This window comes from Dasypus novemcinctus, chromosome 22 (genome assembly GCF_030445035.2).
Source record: "Dasypus novemcinctus isolate mDasNov1 chromosome 22, mDasNov1.1.hap2, whole genome shotgun sequence".
NCBI classification, from domain to species: domain Eukaryota; kingdom Metazoa; phylum Chordata; class Mammalia; order Cingulata; family Dasypodidae; genus Dasypus; species Dasypus novemcinctus.
Window position 1 is genome coordinate 68,689,024 of NC_080694.1, and position 20,013 is coordinate 68,709,036.

Here is a 20,013-nt window from a genome sequence, read left to right on the forward strand (position 1 = left end):
GAGGAGGTGTGATGGTTATGCTATTGTGTCAATTCAGCCAGGTAATTGTGCCCAATTGTTTGGTCAAGTGAGCAGTGGGCTAACTGTAATACAAGGGCATTGATGGACTTTATATCCCTTTTTTATTCTGTTTCCTGGGAGAACACTAATACAGGAGGTGAGCCTGGCCCAGAGGAGGTAAGATTGGTGAAGTGGCAGGGAAGGAGGAGACAAAGAGACGGTGGGCGAGGTGATCCGGTGAACCTGCTCCTGTCAAAGTGGAAGTCAAGCCAAAAAAGGCAGTGGGAAAGGATAAAACTTCAGACAAAAAATAAAATCAAAAGGCAAAAGGGGAGCCAAGGAAAATCAAGCTGAAGTGACTAACCAAGAAACTAAAGAAGATGTACCTGCAGAAAATGGAGAAACTCAAAATGAGGAGAGTCCAGCCTCTCATGCAGCAGGAGAGGAAGAAGCCAAGTCTGGTTCATACCCTGTACCATATCTTAGCATGGTCTCTGTGGCTCCCTTCTGTACAATCCAGAGGAATATGGAATCAGCCATTTTGCAAATGCAAGTTTTTTAGTAGCTCTAGAAGAAACATTTTTAAGAAGGCCATTGGAATCCCAGCCCATCCCATTTTTTAACAGTGTAAATGCTTTTTTTAAGAGTGTAAATCACTTGCTGGTTGTTTGTTTTTTGGTACAATCTGAAAATAGTGGGATTTTGAATTATGAATTTGAATTATGGGAGGCTTTGACTCTCTTGGGGTCAACATTCCTTGGGGGGGAAGCTGGCAATTTTTATAACCTATGATACAACCCACACTAAATGGTGAGCTGGACTCTCAGTCATGCATTTGATATGCGTTGAGCATTTTAAAGTACTCCTGTTTCCCTGTCTTTTCCTAGACATGTCTCTTAAAACAGACCCTGATCTTGGCCCCCCCTCTAGAACTCCATAACCTCCTGGCCGTGGTCATCCAGTTTCTCTAGTACCTTCCTCACCTGCTGTAAAAGATTGGAAATGTGAGTATGTATTGTGTATGGCATTAAATTTTTAATCTGTGGGACTTAACGAGGTAAGTTTGTCAACACTTGACGATATTAGTACTTGATATCCTCTTAAGGGAAATTTGACTTTAATTTCTAAATTGGAATGTACTGGAATAATTTTAGAAAGACAACTACATTGTTTAGGTTTTCAGTCAATACATTAAGCTGCGTATGAACTGTTCATAACGTCTGTGCTGATCCCCAAAACAAACAATAAAATCTCAATTATATAAGAAAAATTTTTTTTTGCGAAATGGTTGTTACGAGACCACGTGGCCTGAAGGATAAGTCGTCTAACTTCGAATCAGATTAAGGGTTCGAATCCCTTCCTGGGTGAGCTCCTATTTTCCACACACCCGCTGTTGTCCCGGTCTCCACCCCCTTCCCGTACCCCATCCCACCCCTCAAACTCCCAAACCGAGGTTACGGCCCTGGGAAAAGATGAGCCAACAGCCTCTCCAGGGGATCCTGTGTCCAGTGGATCTCCCCTGATCTGGCAGGTTGGAAAGGAGGCTCCTGGCCACGGAGCGCGGGGAGCGGCAGGAAAAGTCAAGTTCTGGTCGCGGGGTCCCCGAGGCCTCCACTGGCGCAGAGCGTGCGCTCCGTGACTCGGCGGCCAAATTAAATATGTGCGCCTCATATGCGCACTCAAAAGGGACTGTATGGGAAGTACCTGCCTTTTGAAGTCAGTTTAAACGTCGCTCCTTTTCGAGAGGAAAAGTTCCCCCAGTTTAGAGGCGCTGGAGAAAGAGAACCCCCCAAAACCCCACACCCCGCCCCTGCTTAGGGGCGCCCCGGGCGCGGCGCGGTCTCTCTAGCCCCAACAGCGCCGCGGGGTTCTCCCGCACGTCGCGGTGACGCAGCGTCAGGAACTGACCTTGAGGAACGAGGTTAAACTGAGACCTGAGCCCCCGAAGGGCGAGCCCAGAGAGCCTGGACGACTACGGGGCGGCTTCTGCAGAAGGGAAGGAATCCGGACAAACGCGTGAACAGTGAGATGAATGGACAGGATGTTAGAGCACTGCCCCTTACCACGTCAGATCCAAGGAGGAAGAGCACATGTGAGCGTCTTCAACCGGAAATAGATGGAATTCGTTGACAAAAATCTTCCTACCGAGGAAATGCTATGCCCCATCGCTTCCTGGATACCTCTCCAAAACGTTGAGAGAATAAATAAGACACAAACTCTTCCACAGGACAGAAAACGGGAAGGCCCAGGACTACCTTTTTAAACAGCAGAACGCCATGAAATTGTTTTTCAGATAATGTATTTTCAACAGCTTTATTGAGCCACAATTGACATGCAGTAAGCTGCACGTATTTAAGTGTATGCACAAATTGGTACATGTTTACACTCTTGAGACTGCACCCACAGCAAAGCTCCTAAACATAGATATCACCCCCAAAATTTCCTCCTGCCGTTTTTTTATCATAGAAGTTGAGAAGTTACAGAATAGTCATGGGTTAAATTCAGGATTCCCATATTTGACCCTATTATTAACACCTCGCATTGGTATGAACCATTTGCTGCAATGAATAACAACACATTTTTATAATTGCACTATTAATTACAGTTCATGGTTTTACTTAGGGTTCGCTATGTAGCAGAAGCCCGTGAATTTTTTTTTTATTTTTTATTCTGTAACGTATGTACAACATAACATTTCCTGTTACAACCACATACAGATATATATGTCAGTGCTGTTAATTACATTCACAATGTTGGCTAACATCACCACCATTCATTCCTAAAACATTTCCAGCTTTCAAACAGGAACCCTGTACATTTTATGCCTAACTTCCCATCCCCTATCCTCATCCTGTCCCCTGGTAAACTATATTCTAGAGTCTGACTCTATGAGTTTGCTTATTCTAATTATTTCATATCAATGAGATCATACAATATTCATTCTTTTGTGTCTGGCTTTCTTTGCTCCACATCATGTCCTCAAGGTTCATCCACTTTGTCACATGGATCAGGACTTCATTCCTTTTTAGTACTGAGTAATATTCCATTGCATGTATATACCTATTCCACATTTTCTTTATATGTTCATTGGTTGATGGGCACTTGGGTTGCTTCCATCTTTTGCAATTGAGAATAATGCCACTAGGAAGATAGTGTGCAAACATCTGTTTGAATCCCGACTTTCCGTTCTTCTGGGTATAGGTATAGTAGTGGTATTGCTGGGTCATGTGCTGATTCTATACTTAGCTTTCTGGGGAACTGCCGGGAAGCAGTTTCCAGAGTGGCTGCACCATTTCACATTGCCATCAGCAATGAATGGCTGTTCTTATTTCTGTACATCCTCTCCAACACCTTTTTTTGCTTTTTTGCATTTGTTTTGTTTTATTTTTAAGAAGCTTTAGATTACGTAAATGCTACATCAAAAACAAGGCAGGAGAGCACATGTAGCTAAAGTGGTTGAGTGCCAGCTTCCCTGGGTTTGTTCCCTGGTACCTCCTTAAAAAAATGAATCTGTATATGTAGGGGTTTGGGATTCCAATATACCCTCTAGCACATTTCCCCATTAATGACATCTTTCATTAATGTGGTATATTTGTTACAATTGATGTACAAGTATTGAAGCATTGCTACTAGCCATGGCCTATAGTTAGCATTATGGTTTACACTTTGCACTGCAACATTTTATAGGTTTTGACAAAATGTATAAGGTCCTGTATCCGTATCCATCTTTGAAATGTCATGAAGAACAATTGCAGTGCCCCCAAAATACCCCATGTTACATCTATTTTTCCCTCTCCATCCCCTAAGAACCACTGCTGACCACTCTCTTTATACCAGGCTACAAGTTATCCCAATACTAGATTAATAATAACTTTATTTTAGTTCATAGTTGCATTCTACCCTTATGTTTGTTCATTCCTCAATCTTGAGGATTTTGATGGTGATGTGCACTCTGCTTCCAAGTGAGAATGGGTTTAGATCTCATGGGACAGATGGATGGAACTGTCTTGCTTGCAGTTGAAGATACACCAAAGTTTTTGGTTTGGGCATTGTCCATCACCATCCTTTTGTTAGTTGTACTGGATGAGTCTGATAAACTGGAGAGGAGTTGTTGGCTGCAAATCTGCTGAGATTTAGGGCTCAACCAGCATAAGGACAGCTGGAAGATTTACGTCTCTGGGACAGACATTTAATGGGTATAATGCTAATTATAGGTTCAAATAAAGGGGGCCCAAGAACCATATGTAGGACAATTATAAATGAGTCTGAGTCTGATACTTTTGGGGGTAGGTTATTATACATTCCAAGGTAAGGCCCACTGACAGCATACAGAATTCCTGGAATTGTCTGCCCTGCGTATAGTTTCTAGATGTCTCTAGAGCCTCATGAGCATCTCAGCTGAAACTCTGGAAGTTGTTATTTACAAGTAATTTATTCCTGTCTTTGAGTCAATAGAGTAAACCAATGACTGACCCATAACGAATACTGATGCATATCTTTAATTAAATGAACAGACAATAATGTGCATGGCTATGGTTTTTAATCTACTTGAAAGCAAACAATGACTGTAGACTATATTAAATTATTTTCAATATATGGAAACAGAAAATTAATCCCCACTTATTTCTTTGTTATAAACTTAAAACTTTCCTTTAGAGCTGAGGACTCAGGGCTCCCATCCTTCTTTCTCTCCTTTCTCCCTTCCTTCTTTCCTTTCTTTCTTATTTCCTTCCTTTCTTCTTTCCTTTCTTTCTTCTTTCCTTTCTTCTTCCTTTCTTTCCTCTTTCCTTCCTTCTTTCCTTTCTTCCATCCCTTTTTCTTTGTTTCTTATCTTTCATGGGTATGAACTCAAGTTGTCTCTCATTCCAAAGGTTATATTCCTTTGCTGTTGATTATTCATTTCAATGCTCAAAATTTTCAAGATTTTCCTAGGAGATTGTGTGTCATCTTAAGTATCCTGCCAACTTTGAACACTTGTGTTAATATTATTCTATAAAACTGGGTGATAGCAATGTGTAATTTTTACATTGTGCAGAAATATTAATTAATTTTTTAAATAAAACCAAGAATGAAAGGGAGATATTACAACTGACCCCACAGAAATAAAAAGGATCATGAGAGGATATTATGAGAAAGTATATGCTAACAAATCAAGCAATCTAGATGAAATGGACAGATTCTTAAAAATGCACACACAAATACCCAATGTACATTGACTCTACAAGAAATACAGGAAATCAACAAACCAATCGCAAGCAAAGAAATTGAATCAGTCATCAATAATCTTCCAAGAACAGAAAAATCCAAGATCAAATGGTTCATAGGTGAATTCTACCAAACATATCAAGAAGAATTAGTACCAATCCTGTTTAAACTCTTTCAAAATTGAAAAGAAGGGAAAATTACCCAACACATTTTATGAAGCCAACATCACCCTAATACCAAAGCATATAAAGATACTATAAGAAAAGAAACTTACAGACCAATCTCTCTAATAAACATAGGTGCAAAAATTCTCAACAAAATCCTTGCAACTTGAATCCAACAACATATAAAAACAATTACAAGTCACGATGAAGTGGGATTTATTCTTGGTGTGCAAAGGTGGTCCAACATATAAAACCAATTAACAAAATAAACCACATTAACAATTCAAGGACAAAAAACACGTGATCATCTCAATTGATGAAGAAAAGACATTTGACAAAATCTAGCACCCTTTCTTGATAAAAGCAATTCAAAAGATAGATATTGTGGGATCCAGTGGGTCCTAAGGCCTGGCTCCCAGTCCCTAAGGGAAACAGCCCACAGCCACCTGCCTACCCCAGGACACAAGTTAAAACATAACAACACACAGCCACCTGCCTACCCCAGGACACAAATTAAACCATAACAACCTCACATAGGAACAATGTACACTTCACCAGACTCCAATCATATAAGTCTGTTATGAAAGTTTTTGTCCTGAGATCTCAGTCCTATGGGAGCACTAACCATTCTCTGAACTGCTGCCTTTGGAGAGTCTGTAGGCCTCACTAGATAGAGACTATATCTAATTCTGTGCCATGTGCCTGCTGTGGTCTTTAGACTTTTTTTTTCTCTCCCCTCCTCCCCAGTTGTCTGCTCTCTGTGTCCATTCGCTGTGTGTTCTTCTGTGACCACTTCTATCCCTATCAGGGGCACCGGGAATCTGTGTTTCTTTTTGTTGCATCTTGTTGTGTCAGCGGCACCATTCCTGGGCAGGCTAAACTTTCTCTTTCACGCTAGGCAGCTCTCCTTACGGGCATACTCCTTATGAGTGGGGCCTTGTGTGCATCAGCATTGTGCGTGGGCCACCCCACACAGGCCAAGGAGGCCCGGGGTTTGAACCGCGGACCTCCCATGTGGTAAACGGATGCCCTAACCACTGCATTGAGTTTGCTTTCCCCTGCTGTGGTCTTGACGCTGCCCCACCTGTGTGCTTCAGGAGTTGATTTGCAACAGGTGTTCAGGAAATTTCCTCAGCATAATAAAGGTTATATTTGAAAATCCTAGAGTCAACATTGTGCTTAATGGGGAGAGATCGACAGCTTTCCCTCTATGATCAGAAAAGATCAAGGATGCCATTAGGGAGATGAAAATCAAAGCTACAAGGAGATATCATTTCACACCTACTAGAATGGCCACTTAAAACAAAACAGAAAACTACAAGTGTTGGAGAGGATGTGAAGGGATATGGAAGCTTATTCACTGCTGGTGGGAGTGTAGCATGGTAAAACCACTGTGGAAATCTATTTGGTGATTCCTAAGGAAGTTAGGTATAGCTCTACCATGTGAACTGGCATTTCCACTACTAGGTAATAACCAGAAGAACTGAGAGCAGTTGCACGAACAAACATCTAAACACCAAGGTTTATAGCAACTGTATTCACATTTGCCAAAAAGATGCAAACAACCCAGGTGTCCCTCAACTGACAAATGTATAAACAAACTGTAGTACCTACACACGATGGAATACTATTCAGCTACAAGAAGAAATGAAGTCGTGAAGCATATGACAACGTGAATGAACCTAGAGGACAATATGTTGAGTGAAGCAAGCCAGGCACAGAAGGACAAATTGCATGTGACACACACACATACGCACAGCATAAAAACCTTTTATTTCTCATCTCAGATTGTATCAGCGATTTCCCATTGATTCATTGAGATTACTATTATCTCAGGATCGAGAACTTAACATACTTACCGAAACTTGTAGAACCATTCCTGAAGAATCAGGCAGCCTTCCTTAAACAGCGCAGCCCTTCCCAAGGTCTCCAAGCTAATGCCTGCCATCTCCTCTTCTGGCCCTTCCATGAGGTTCAGGGCTCCTGCTCCGTTTCTCTTTGGCACCCTCTACAAGGAGAGGGGGGGCGGGTTTGGAACCACAGCCAGAGTCTGAGTTCAGGACACATGGATGAAGAAGCTGATTGCCTGATGCATATCTGTGTCAGTTACTGAGACATAGACAAGGGCGCCGCTTGTCTCCGCAGTGAGCCTCCTTGTTCCAAACCTGGTGTTGATTGTCTTCCCCTCAATGTTTAAGAACATGCCCAAGGAGGAGAGGAAACCAGGAGGTGGCTCTTGTGACACAGGTGACTTCTCTTGTACCTAACATGACCCAGGGACCCTGCGTTCTCCCTCCCAGAGGAGTAACATTGATTATTCCCAAGCACTAGGGCAGGTTGGCAGTGAGGTCATCCCATTTTTCTTTTTTCAGATTCTCTGGCCTCTTAACCTCAAACTTCCCCCAAGTCTTCTTGATTCGATTTATGATGCTTCCAGGTGTTGAAAGAGGACACTGAGGGATGGTTGAGTGCTTACGAGGCTGTCCTTGCAATTAAATGTAGATTAATCTTGTGTACCTTGGAGTCCTGTTCACAGCACCCTCTACCTGCCTCCCCACAGTGTGTTGGCCCCTTCTACTTATCCAGGAACTTAAGGCTTCTCTGGCTTATGGACTCTCCATCCCTCAAGAAACCTACTCTTACTTTCTACATGCCCCTCTTCTGAGAATATCCCTGAGCATAATTGATGGGCAGGCATACCTGGAGGCCAGATCCACAATGATATAAAATACATACACTAATACCTATGCCTGCAAATATCAAGAGGAAAATTAGTAAAGCAGATCCCCAAATCGCACCCAGTTAGATTAAAAGGCATTATTATCCAAGGCATTTGTGGGGGGAAAAAAGATTGAAATGGGCAACGCAAGAGGTTGTAATTCATAACCAGACTGACTGCTGGATGTGTGGACAGTTGCCAATTTCCACAGGGGGTCAAAGCCCTCGGATAATAAAGTGGTTCTTTTAATACAGGTCTTTCCATATTTCCTGTCATCAAAAACATACCAGCAGGCACATCTATTTTATCAAAGTAGATATGAATATGTGCAACTGAATTTGTACTGGAATTTCCTATCCACACATTTCTTAGGTTTTGAACTTTTGAATAAAATAGACACTCTGTCAGTTAACACCCAGGAAGACCTCTGTGGAATAAACAATCAAAGAGAATGTGATTTATGTGTAGATAGACACACATACACATCTTGACTGGATTTGTAAAATAGGTAAAATCTATATTGGTATATACACTTTTGGGGGTTGGAATGCGACTGTATAGGTAGGGGTAATTATACAAATAAGGAGATAGTGCTGCTGAAACCCAGGATTGAACAAAGGACCTTCAGGGCTTCAGTCTAGCAGCTCCCAAATGAGCCATTTCAACAAACATCATATACGCTACAGATGATCTTTCAAAACATTACTTGAGGTTTTCCTTAGCAACGTTCTTGGATTCTTCCGTATGTCACCGTATTTTGTCTAACATCACCTAAGCACTCACTGAAACCATCTGGGCCCTAGTGCCATCCTAGTTTGAAAATAAGATCCAATTTTCCAGACTGTAAATGAGTTGTCAGGCGATGGGGGAGTGAATAGGTGGAACAAGCAAAGCAGGAAGAGCCTTTTCCACGTGGTCCCGCCTCCAGCAACACTGCTCAGAAAACTAGGGGGAAAATGAGTTATTGAACCTCTCCTCCTCTTCTCTTGTCCTCTGCTCCCTTTCTGTCCCCTCCCCGCCCCTCCCCTCCGCTCCTCTCCTATATCTCTTCCCTCCCCCCATCTCTCTCTCTCCTTTCGGTCCTTTTCCCCCCTTGTTTTGCTCTTCAATGACATTGCAAAACAGAAAAGAGCATCACTGGGCACACTAATGTGGTGCCGGGCTCCGTGCATCTGATTGCAGGACTCCTGGGCGAGCCAATGCTCTTCCCTAATTCCTCCCTTTTCCTTGTCTTCCTTGGGCTGACACGGCAGCACTGCGTGGTGCAGGAGCCCAGGAAGCAGGATATAGGGAAGCACCAGATAATGCGTTTAGCTCCTTACGAGCACGTAAAACGGAGAATTGGAGAATTGTTGGGGATTGTGGGGAGCAGGCGAAAGTTCATGGTTTCTAAGAGGTGTTCGTAGTTGCTACACCAAGGGTTCAGGATGCTGCTGCTGCTGCTGCTGGTGACTGCCCGTGCGAAAACGAGCGAGAGCGTGTTACCTCTCCAGTTCCCTGTAGAGCGAGGGAGAAGCTTACACCCCGGTAACTCAGAGGAAAAGCGAAGGTGGAGGCACTGGGGATCGAACCCAGGGCCTCGTGCATGCTAAGCACGCGCTCTACCACTGAGCTATGCCCCCTCCCTGCGCGCCAGTCGGAAGAAGGACTTCCTTAAATGGTCTGAAACGTTCAAGTTCCGTGTGTCTATTTCTTCCTGGCATTTTTTTTTTGGGCATAGTTCTGAAGTAAGGAACAAGCGCCGCATGTGTGACGCGTGAACCAGCAGAACCACCTAGAAAGCGCATCTGGCGGAGCCTCGGGCCCCGCCTCCAGGCACGCTCCACGCGCAGGTTCCCACAGCCGCGCGCTGCTTCTGGACTGCGGAGCTCTGCACTCCCAGGCGTTAGCGCTGAGGTAAGGGATGGAGGCGGGTGATTTTCTCGGTCTCTCCGTGTGGAGGTTAGAAACCTTCACGCACAGCCTGCAGGTCAGCAGGACTAGGAAGGTCCTAGGAGCAGAAACGTGTCATTCGGGTCACAGTCGTCACCCCTGGTATGTCCACTTAACCCACTGGAGTTTCTCAGGCCGATTTTGGGAAGAAAAATAACTCCACAGGGTGCTTCCTGTGTAAGTCCCAGGTTCAGGCCCGGCGCTTCCTTCTCTTTCTGGCTTTTACTAGCCCTGCCCTCACTCCATCTCTCTCCTCTTTCCTGCTCACTCGTGAAGGGTCCAGTGGATGCTTTTTGCGTTATTCCGTTTCTACTCCCTGAGCCTTTCTCCTCTCCAAGCGCCGGCATCAGCAAGAGGAAGCCCGGAGGGAAGGAGAAGAGGAGCCCGGCAGCACCTGCTCCAAGCGAGAAGCCTGCGGCCAGGAGCGGCCGTGCAAACTGAGATCCATTTAGGATCTCGTGGAGGGGAAGGACGACGGAAACACGGAGAGAAACAGAAAAATAATGGCCCTACGGACATTTTCTTCCCACTGCTCTTGGTTAGTTGAACGGTCAGATCTGCAGTCAGGTTGGGAGATTCAACAGAAAAGAAAAAAGTTTCCAGTCCATTTCTCTGCTCCTAGTTTTCTACCACCTTCTCCATTTGCCAGTCCAGCCTCTTTACTGTCTGACCCAAGAAGCTGTGCTGCAGTGATCGGATCCTAAGGCAGGGGAGCTCTATCACATTCCCCAATGGAACACCAACAACCCCCCAAGTGCAAGGGCAAAGACCAGTGAAGAAGGATGGTCCAATGAGGGGCCCTTGATACTGATGACTAAGCTTATGAGCCCGTGTGCTTGAAATTTCAACTAGGCCTGGAGCTGCAGCGTGCTGAGAGTTACCTCCTGAGAACCTCCATCTTGTTCAAATGTGACCACTCTCTAAGCCAAACTCAGCATGTAAATGCATTACCTTCCCCCCAGCATGGGACATGAATCCCAGGGATGAACCTCCCTGGCTCGGAGGGTTTACTACCATCACCAGCTGGTGATGCAACTAGAAAAAGACCTTGAATAAAAGGGGGAAGTGGTAAAGAGAAATGAGTTCATATGACTAAGAGACTTCAAAGTGAATCAGCAGGTCATAAGAGGGTCACACTAACACATGTCTCAGCAGGATCCCAGAGACAGCCAAAGTAGATAAAAACTAGATACTTGTGCTCCTGAGGGCTACAGAGACACACAGGTTCTGTGGTTATGACGGACAACGCTGGAGTTCATTGCCTTGTCAGTGGGCTCTACTGTGGAATTTGTGCTCCTGATTGTGATGGAGTTGGACTTAGATGTGACGTCTCTACACATGCCTCTTTTGTCACTTTTACTGAACTTGTGATTGGCGCTGAGGTTTGTGTATGCTCAGAACTTGAATATCTGGACTGTCCATGTGCCAGCTGGGTTCTGAGCCTCAGCAGAGTTGCAACATCTACTCTCTGGTTCATTGGATTTACCCAGGTCAGCTAATGGGGAAGTGAGAATGGTCAACCACCACATCAGGGAACCGAGAGTGTATACAACTGCAAGTAGGAGAATGCATCTATCAGCCATGTGGGATCTAAGGCCCCTCTCAATTTAGAGGTGGAGTGGACAGTGCCATCCCAGGGCAATAATATGGACTGGAGTGGATTTGCTGGTATTCTACTATTGAACTGTTGTGACTCTAGCAATGGAAGTAATTGTATCATTGATGTGGAGACGGTGGCCACGGGAGTTGTTGAGGGAGGGAGAGGTGTGATATGGGGCATTTTCGGGGCTTGGAGTTGTCCCAAATGAAATTGCTGGGACAGATGCAGGCCATTGTATATCTTGCTATAACCCACTGGATGGGCTGGAGGAGAGTGTGAACTACAATGTAAACTATGGTCCATGCAGTGTGGCAGTGCTCCAGGGTGCATTCACCAAATGCAATAAATGTGCCTTACTGATGAAAGGGAATGTTGATGTGGGAGGAGCGGAGGTGGGGTGGAGAATGGAGTATACAGGAACCTCTTAGGTTGTTTTTTTTAAAGATTTATTTATTTATTTCTCTCCCCTTCCCCCCCCCCCCCGCCCACCCACCCCAGTTGTCTGTTCTCTGTGTCTATTTGTTGCGTGTTCCTTGTCCCCTTCTGTTGTCAGCGGCACGGGAATCTGTTTCTTTTTGTTGCCATCATCTTGTTGTGTCAGCTCTCTGTGTGTGCGGCACCATTCCTGGGCAGGCTGCACTTTCTTTTGTGCTGGGAGGCTCTCCTTCCGGGGCACACTCCTTGTGCATGGGCACTCCTTGCCCTCGTCAACACTGCACATGGGCCAGCTCCACATGGGTCAAGGAAGCCCAGGGTTTGAACCACGGACCTCCCATGTGGTAGATGGACGGCCTAACCACTGGGCCAAGTCCGCTTGCCTCTTGTGTTTTTTAATGTAATGTCTTATGCGATCTATTTATCTTTTTTAAGAAAAGACAATAAAAAATCAGAATGGTTTATAACCATAAATCTGTAACCTTTTTAAGGAAAAAAAAAGCTTTCCATCTTTGAGCAGCTAGCTGAGAAAGCAGTCATGAAGACCTTGCTAAACTGTGGTTTATTAACCACTGAAATCAGGACAAATTTGATGTGCTTCAGACCACCCAGGACTAAGAAATTGCATGTTTTCTCCTCACAAGTCCCCTGGCGAGGGAAGCCCCTCTGGACCCGTCCAGGGATGGAGGCAGCCACACCTCCAGCTTCAAGTCTCACCTGTGCCCCGCACGGTCAACGCCCGTCAGCAGCTTCAGCTTCTTCCTCCAGACTTGTTCGTCCTGCTCAGGACATCCTCTGCTGTACCCAGGTGTCCCACACCACCACCCCAGGACTTTCACTGACCCTGATGCCAGAGTCTTAGCAGAAATCCAGGGGGCTGGGTTCAAAGAAAATACCAGAAAAAATGTCCTTGAAAATCGAGGTCCTCATGAAAAGAGATGTCAGAAAATCTTCAGCCCCCAAATGAAAGGTACAGGTGTCACACAGACAGTCTCTCTTGTGACATTGTTTGAACACGACGGACTCAAAGTGTCCATGAAAACCTTCATGCAGGTGTGTGCTAAGCACTGCCATACCTGCGTGGAATTCTGCAGAAGCTTGCATCTGGAAGCCTGGGTTTTCACTTGGCCAAGGAAGAGGGAAGTGAGGACTGTAAAGGGTCCCTTGGAACTGGGGAATTAGGAGTTCTTTCATATGCATTTCTGGAAAACAAAAGATGGCTTGACCTTAGATTGAATTTGTCTGCTGATTCAATGTTTCTCTTGGTTCTCAGGCTTTCCCAGGAAAGCAGCTGTTTTGGATGAAGTCAGAAAGCATATTGTAGAAGGAGGTGGCGAGTAACTTAAAGCATATTGGGGGATGGGAATGGAGTGGGGGTCGGCAGTAACTGAAAATCTGACAGGTTTAGGAAACACTGGCTAGAAAACCCCAGCCTGGATGGTGTGAGCTGAGTTTTGGGAAAGACCACACCCAGAGAGAGGTAGAGGTGTTGGAGGGATGATGGGAAGAAGTGGGTCTGAGGCTGCTGGGTGGTGTGAAGAGGGATGAGGAGGGGTCGGGATAGGAAAGTGGAGAGAAGAGGCTTAAATATGGCTCTTTAGGTACGGATAAGATTTGGAAGGACAAAGAGGTAGGACCTGTTCCAGATCTGCATCTTTTTTCTGGGTCCTCCAGGTATAAAAAATATAGGAGTCACATGTGTTTTAAGGTAAATTGGTCAAAAAATTTGTTCGTAGAAAGACCTATTCCTTTTACACACACTGCTGGATTGGAGAGCGTTTTAGAATGTGTGTAGTTCGGTTTTTCTTTGAGGAGCAGGAGCAGCTAGTACGGATGATTTTTGGAAGAGCTACAGGGAAAGCAGATTCACCCGACCCACGGGGGTTTTTGTGTTGGGAGCAGGTTGGTGAGTGTGGGGGAATTCTCTAGCTGCTTTTTTTTTTTTTCCTTAAGTATGTGAAATAAATTTGCAAGGGACTGATTTTAATAGGTTGCCTTGGAATTCAAGACGGAGTAAAAACAATAAATGGGCTTAATGACCTTTATTAAAAACTCTGTGAAAGCAAACATTCTGTCAGTAGGGCATCAGACTTTTAATCTGCGGGTTCAGGGCTCTAGCCCCTGTTCTGGGCAGTAGCACACCTTTTTCCTCCCCAATATACCCTTAAATGCAAGAAAAGATGGAAGTTCATCTCACTTTTCTGTGGGGCATGGAGACAGGGTGGATGTGTGGATAGGAATGAAAATGAAGCAAAGAGTTCACAGCTTTAGACCTTTGACACGGGACCTTTCAGAGTCAGGAAAGGGGAGGGATCCCAGCTTGCGCAGATGGAAATGCATTTTACACAGCACACAAAGAAAAAGGCTTTTCCAGCTCCCTTTCCTTGTTATGTAGATTTTTAGGACTTTAATGTCCTTCATGTATTCAACATAGAATACTGATAATGAATAGACAAGAGGGAGAAAGACTCTTCAGCAAAATCTCCTAGAAATCAAAGTATCACTCTGGTCCAACAGACTAAAGACATCAGCAGACTTCAAGAAGGATGAGGGAGTTTAACCAACAATTTAAGTTTGAAGGCATTACTAGAAAACGCTCAAGCAACCAACCATCTCCTCCAGGTATTGAAAAGAGAGTAAGAGTGAAGCAGAGAAGCTCTAAACCTCATTTCTGGAGTTTGGAATTCTGTTCTGGCCCTCTAATCAGCACTCCCGCCCACGCAGCTGTTTTACAGTGACTAGAGAACAACAACAATAATAAATAAATAAATAATGATAATAATAATAATAGAAAAATAATAAGTACGTGGGAAGAATGCACTAGCCCCCTAGATAAAATACCTCCTAAAATAAACAACTGGCCCAGGGCCCACTGCCAATGCTCAGCCAAGCAGCTTTCAAGGCCACACATTCTCCCTCCTGAGTGCCTGCTGTGGGCATTTTCACTGGACAAGGGCATCAAGAAGTAAGGACACCCCGCCTGGTAAGGGGTGTCAGACAGGCCAACGGGGAGCAAACCACATTCCCGTTCATCTCAAAGAGGCGTTGATTCAGCAGGCAACAGGTTCATACGTAGCTCCAGTGCAGAAATCACAAAGCTTTGGAAATCCTGAAAAGGTGCATCAGAGGACGAGAAAATCCTGGGTGTTTTCTGTCATATAAAGCAAATACGAGTGAGTTGACCCTGAAAAGAAAACAAACAGAAAAGGCGTCAGTTCCTTACCAGTGTAAGCTGCCAAATCTCCTTGGTATTCACATTTTACTTTTCATCATTCAGTCCAATGTGTATGATGGAGAAATATTTCGTGCTTCACGTGGGGCCTCTGTTGAATGTTAACTGAGAGCCCCTGGTGCTGTTTAGAGTTAAAGCAAAGGGAAAAATGGAAGAATGAGAAAGTGCAGTGAAGTGAATATTACGAATATCAGTTGGGAATGTAGGATTCAGGTTTATTCCTCACTGTCGGGTGTGGAGGGCCTCGAACCCCGCCAGGCTTTATTTCGTTTCCAGCTCCTGACACTCACTCGCCTAGAAAGACTCCGGATTCGCAGCCCCAGTGTCTCCTCAGCGGACAGGACTCCCGGCGGCGCTCTCTGCGTGGGGTAGACCCGTGGTGGACCCTGTGGCTCCTCTGCCCGGAAAAAAATAAGAACGAAGGGAAACTGTCAGAGGGCGCTGATCTTTTCCTCTTCTTTCTGCCTTGCTTCTCTTTCACAACAGTATAAAATGGGGGCCCAGGTGGACTGCGCCCTAAAGGCACGACTTTTCGGTTGAAAGGTCTTCTTTCTGCCCTCTTCTAAGGTTCCAGAAGAGAAATCAGATAATCTTTAAAGTAACCACTTTCATGTGTGCGGAAAAGAGATTATATTTGGACATTAAACTCCAAGGTGTCGTTTCAAAAGTTGGAGAAGATACTTCTGGAGATGCCGGGAATCGAACCCGGGGCCTCGTGCATGCAAAGCACGCGCTCTACCGCTGAGCTACACCCCCGCCTTGCTGTGGCCCTCTGGAAGACTTTCTCAGTTTAAGGATTAGCTATTTCTTGCGCCTCTTGCATTGTGGTATTAGCGTGACGTGCTAAAGGGTCTGAACCTTGTCGGGGAAACGGATTCTTTTCTTAACCTTCTTTCCCCCTTTGCAGTGTCACTGAAGAGCAAGACAGAAAAAGAAGGACCGGAAGAAGAGAGAGAGAAGCAGCTCGCTAGTTCATTTTCATTTCCCTTAGTTTCCTGAGCAATGTTCGAGTCGTGCAACTCCAGGGGCGACCGCGCAGAAAAGCTTCCTCCTGTTTGGCCTGATCCTCCCCTTTTCCTCCCTCTCCCTCTGTCAGCTCGTCCATTTGAAACCTGGATCGCGTTTTCATACCTGGGCGGCCCCGGAGCCCGTGTGTTCCCAGGTGAGTGGGTAGGTGAAGTTCAAAAGATTGGATTAATTGTGAAAGAACACTGAAACATCACTAACGAAACCTTTATCATCTTTCTTGGAAGAAGGTCTAAAGTTTCGATTTAAAGGGCCGGGGTAGCTCAGTTGGGAGAGCGTTAGACTGAAGATCTAGAGGTCCCTGGTTCAATCCCGGGTCCCGGCGTGCTCTCTTCTGTTTTGGTGTGTGCTTCCTTGCCCTCCCTTAACCTTGCATCCAATCCCCAAGAGTGGATCTATCACTAGAAGGTTTAATTCCTTTTTGCCAATCCAATAAAGGAGTATACATATAGATTTGTTCTTTTTCTTTAAGAAAATCAATTTTATTGATACATGGTAATAATGCATAAAACTCATCCGAAGTGTACAATCCATTGTATTTGGTATAACCATTTAATTGAGCATACATCACCTCAATCATCATTGCAGGCAGCCTTCCCCTGCTGTACATAGGTGCTAAATCTGGCTATTTTTTCACAGTTACTTTTTTTATTTTTAAAGCAGTTTTATTGAGATATGTTCACATATCATACGCTCTATCCAAAGTGTATACTCAATGGCTTTTAGTGTAATCACAACATAACATTTTAGAATAATTTCATAACTCCACAAAGAACAGCTCCACGCCTCTCTCGCTCTCTTTTTAAATCACTTTCTCATTTGGTTGTTTATTCCACTCAGGTCTCCCATGAAGTGTTATCTAACAGTGTGGATATTTTATTCAAAATTAGAAAACCTAGGAAATTAGGGAGGTAAGAATTTCCAACACCCTAATGCCATTGCACTTACACATTTCTACTTTGAGAATATCTACGTGTGTGGTGGGTAAGGGGTGTTTATAACCACAAGAAACGTGGAGAAGAAATGTAATAACAGAACCACTATACCCTGTGTGTATCTATTTGATGCACTATATAGAAGGGAAATTTTGTAAATCAAAATTCTACATTTCTGAGTCCATTCCATTATTAAACTTTGGGAGTAAGGAAAATTGTTGAACATTAGTGAGCTTTTAAACAATTACAAGAATAGCCTCAAGTTTCTTGTTTCAAGATATCTCTGCAGCCTTGCACATCTGTCTGGAATATCCACATTTTAAGTTACTCCTGGTTGTGGATCCAGGTGAGGTCCAAAATCAGCATTTCTGTGTGAACCATGTTCTGAAACACTCACAAGGGCCCAGAATCCTGAGAAATGAAAGCAGGTGGGCAGTAGAGGCATCAGGACTCAGGTGCACACATCCGATTTTGTTCCCCTCTGACTTCAACATCTTTCTTTAAGTTATTTGTTAGAGATAATAATCCTTTATTTTTATCTTTTTGAACTATTGTTTTTCCTTTCAAAAGCTGTTTATGGTATAAAGTGTCTATTTTTCATCAACAGCCCTGAACACTGTGTCAGGAGAAAACATTTTACACTTCTCCAACATCAAAACTCCTTGGAAGAATACAACCATAATAATGCTCGTGATAATCATTCACTTGCTTTTATTTATTAGCTTTACAAGGTAACAGTATATCCACTACAAGACTATAGCCATTAAATTATTGAGTTTGCAGTTTTCATATATTAAATCATGCCATATATGTTTTGTGGTATTTTCTTGTTAGGGAAATAGTAGGTGAATATTTAATTTTCTGTGCTTTCTAGATTTTTCTTTATTGAATCTAATTTTATAGTTGCTGGGAAATGTGTTGTCTTTTACTAATTATACTAAATTAATTTTAGATTTCTTTAGCTGATCATTGTATAATCTTACAATCTGTAAAACAAATTCACAATTCTGTTTCTTCCATTCTAATTATCAAAACTATTTTAGGGAACTGGATGTGGGTCTGTTGTGGAAGCAGAGAGATTCAGTGATCACATAGGGAAGGCCAGGACTCAGTAATAATTTTAGAAAGGAAAATTTATTTGCGAGCAGTCGGGCTCGGCAGACTACTGTCCTAATAAAAACCGAGCCCCAAATAGGATCTTTGGGTTTCTTTTATACAGAAGATGTAGGAGTCGCGAGTAAAATGGTGGTCTCTATATGCAAAAGGACTTCTTGTTAGTTTCTTAGAGTTTCAAGTGTTTTATCTGAGTACCAGATAGGTCTTGAATTAACACATACTCTCTAGGTAAGTATCAGATAGGTCTTGAATTAACATATACTCTCTAGGTAAGTCTGAATTAACACATACACCCCACACTTATCTTCCACATTCCAGGTAAGCTTCAATTAACATATTTACCTTACAGCACAGCCCATGTTATTTATAAAGAAATATACAGCCCCCCCCCCCCCCCACAGCCCATAGCAGGTCGAGCAATTGAGCTCCCACCGACCATATGGGAGGTCTCTGGCTCGGTTCTCCTGTGCCTCCTAAAGAAACAAGGAAAATGAACAGACACAGTACAAACAACAAAGGGGTGGGAATAAATAAATAAATAATAAATAAATAATTTTAAAACCTCTTTCGCCTTCCTTCTGTCTGGTTTTATTGCTGATACTTAGGACCTCCAGGACATTAGGACGTTAGTGAGTAGAAGGGATGATTCCTGGTGCACGCCACGGCTTCCCAATCTCAGACTCAAAGTTTTTAAGTTTTTATATCAAAGTGTTATGTGTTCTGTAGATTATTTTTGTATTTTTGAAATGAGGTTAAAGAAATTTTCTTCGATGTCTAGATTGAGTTTTATCATGAATGAACACTCAATTACATGAAATGTTTTTTCTTTCTCTCCTGAGGTGAAGATAATTTTTCTTACTTAATTTCTTCATGCGCTGAATCACAACTCTTAGTGCAATGTCAAATCGACCACCAATTACGGTACTGGACGCAGGTGGCTATTTGTGTTTGCACGTAAGATGGCCTATTGTTTCTTTTCTTACACTGTCTTCCTCTGGTTTTGGTAATACGGAGAAGCCAGGCTCATAGAATGAGATGGAGCGACTTTCCTCTAGTACTACATTTGGAAATGTTTGTGTTATTGAAATTTGTGGGGAGCCCTGCAAAGCTGGCTCCAAGGTTCATAGCAAGAATGTAGGTAAAGAAGGAGGTGCCCCTGGGCAAGGTTATGTGCTGAACAAATAGGCTAAGTATGGAGAAGAATTCCAGGAAAACTGTGTTATCAGAGGGCTGTTAAAAAGAAGAACTACTGCATTTGTAGTGAACTAGAAACAAGAGCTTCCCGTGAGAACTGCGAAATTTCACTTGTATAAAATAAAGCATGGTATATGGGGACATCATTTTTTAAAATGTTAACATTTTAAAAAATAAAGAAGGAAAAATAAATAAAAATAAAGTACGTGATCGCGCTAGGGGCCTGAGGTAGTGCAAGCTCCTGCAGGCTCCTCAGGTCCACCTGGTCCCGCTATCTTGTCTGTCATTTCTTCACCCTCTCACCTCCCTCCCCGGAACTGCGCGGAAAGCGTTCCGCTGCTCCTGCGCTGCATGGGTCGCAGAAGAAATTAAACGCGCTGGGGTGTTTTGTCGAATTTCCAAGTGGACATAAATGGTCGTAGGGTTTTTACTATGGGACTTTTTTTTTTTTACTA

The 20,013-nt window shown here is 43.7% G+C and overlaps 3 non-coding genes across 3 annotated transcripts; 1 reads left to right on the plus strand and 2 right to left on the minus strand.

The window, feature by feature from the left end:
- Positions 1-9,638: 9,638 nt before the first annotated feature.
- Positions 9,639-9,710, minus strand: TRNAA-AGC (transfer RNA alanine (anticodon AGC)). Its single transcript has one exon. It is a non-coding gene; the product is annotated as a tRNA-Ala (tRNA).
- Positions 9,711-15,971: 6,261 nt separating this feature from the next.
- TRNAA-UGC (transfer RNA alanine (anticodon UGC)) lies at positions 15,972-16,043 on the minus strand. The gene has a single exon. It is a non-coding gene; the product is annotated as a tRNA-Ala (tRNA).
- A 522-nt stretch (positions 16,044-16,565) lies between these two features.
- On the plus strand, positions 16,566-16,638 carry TRNAF-GAA (transfer RNA phenylalanine (anticodon GAA)). The gene has a single exon. It is a non-coding gene; the product is annotated as a tRNA-Phe (tRNA).
- The last annotated feature ends 3,375 nt before the right edge of the window (positions 16,639-20,013 follow it).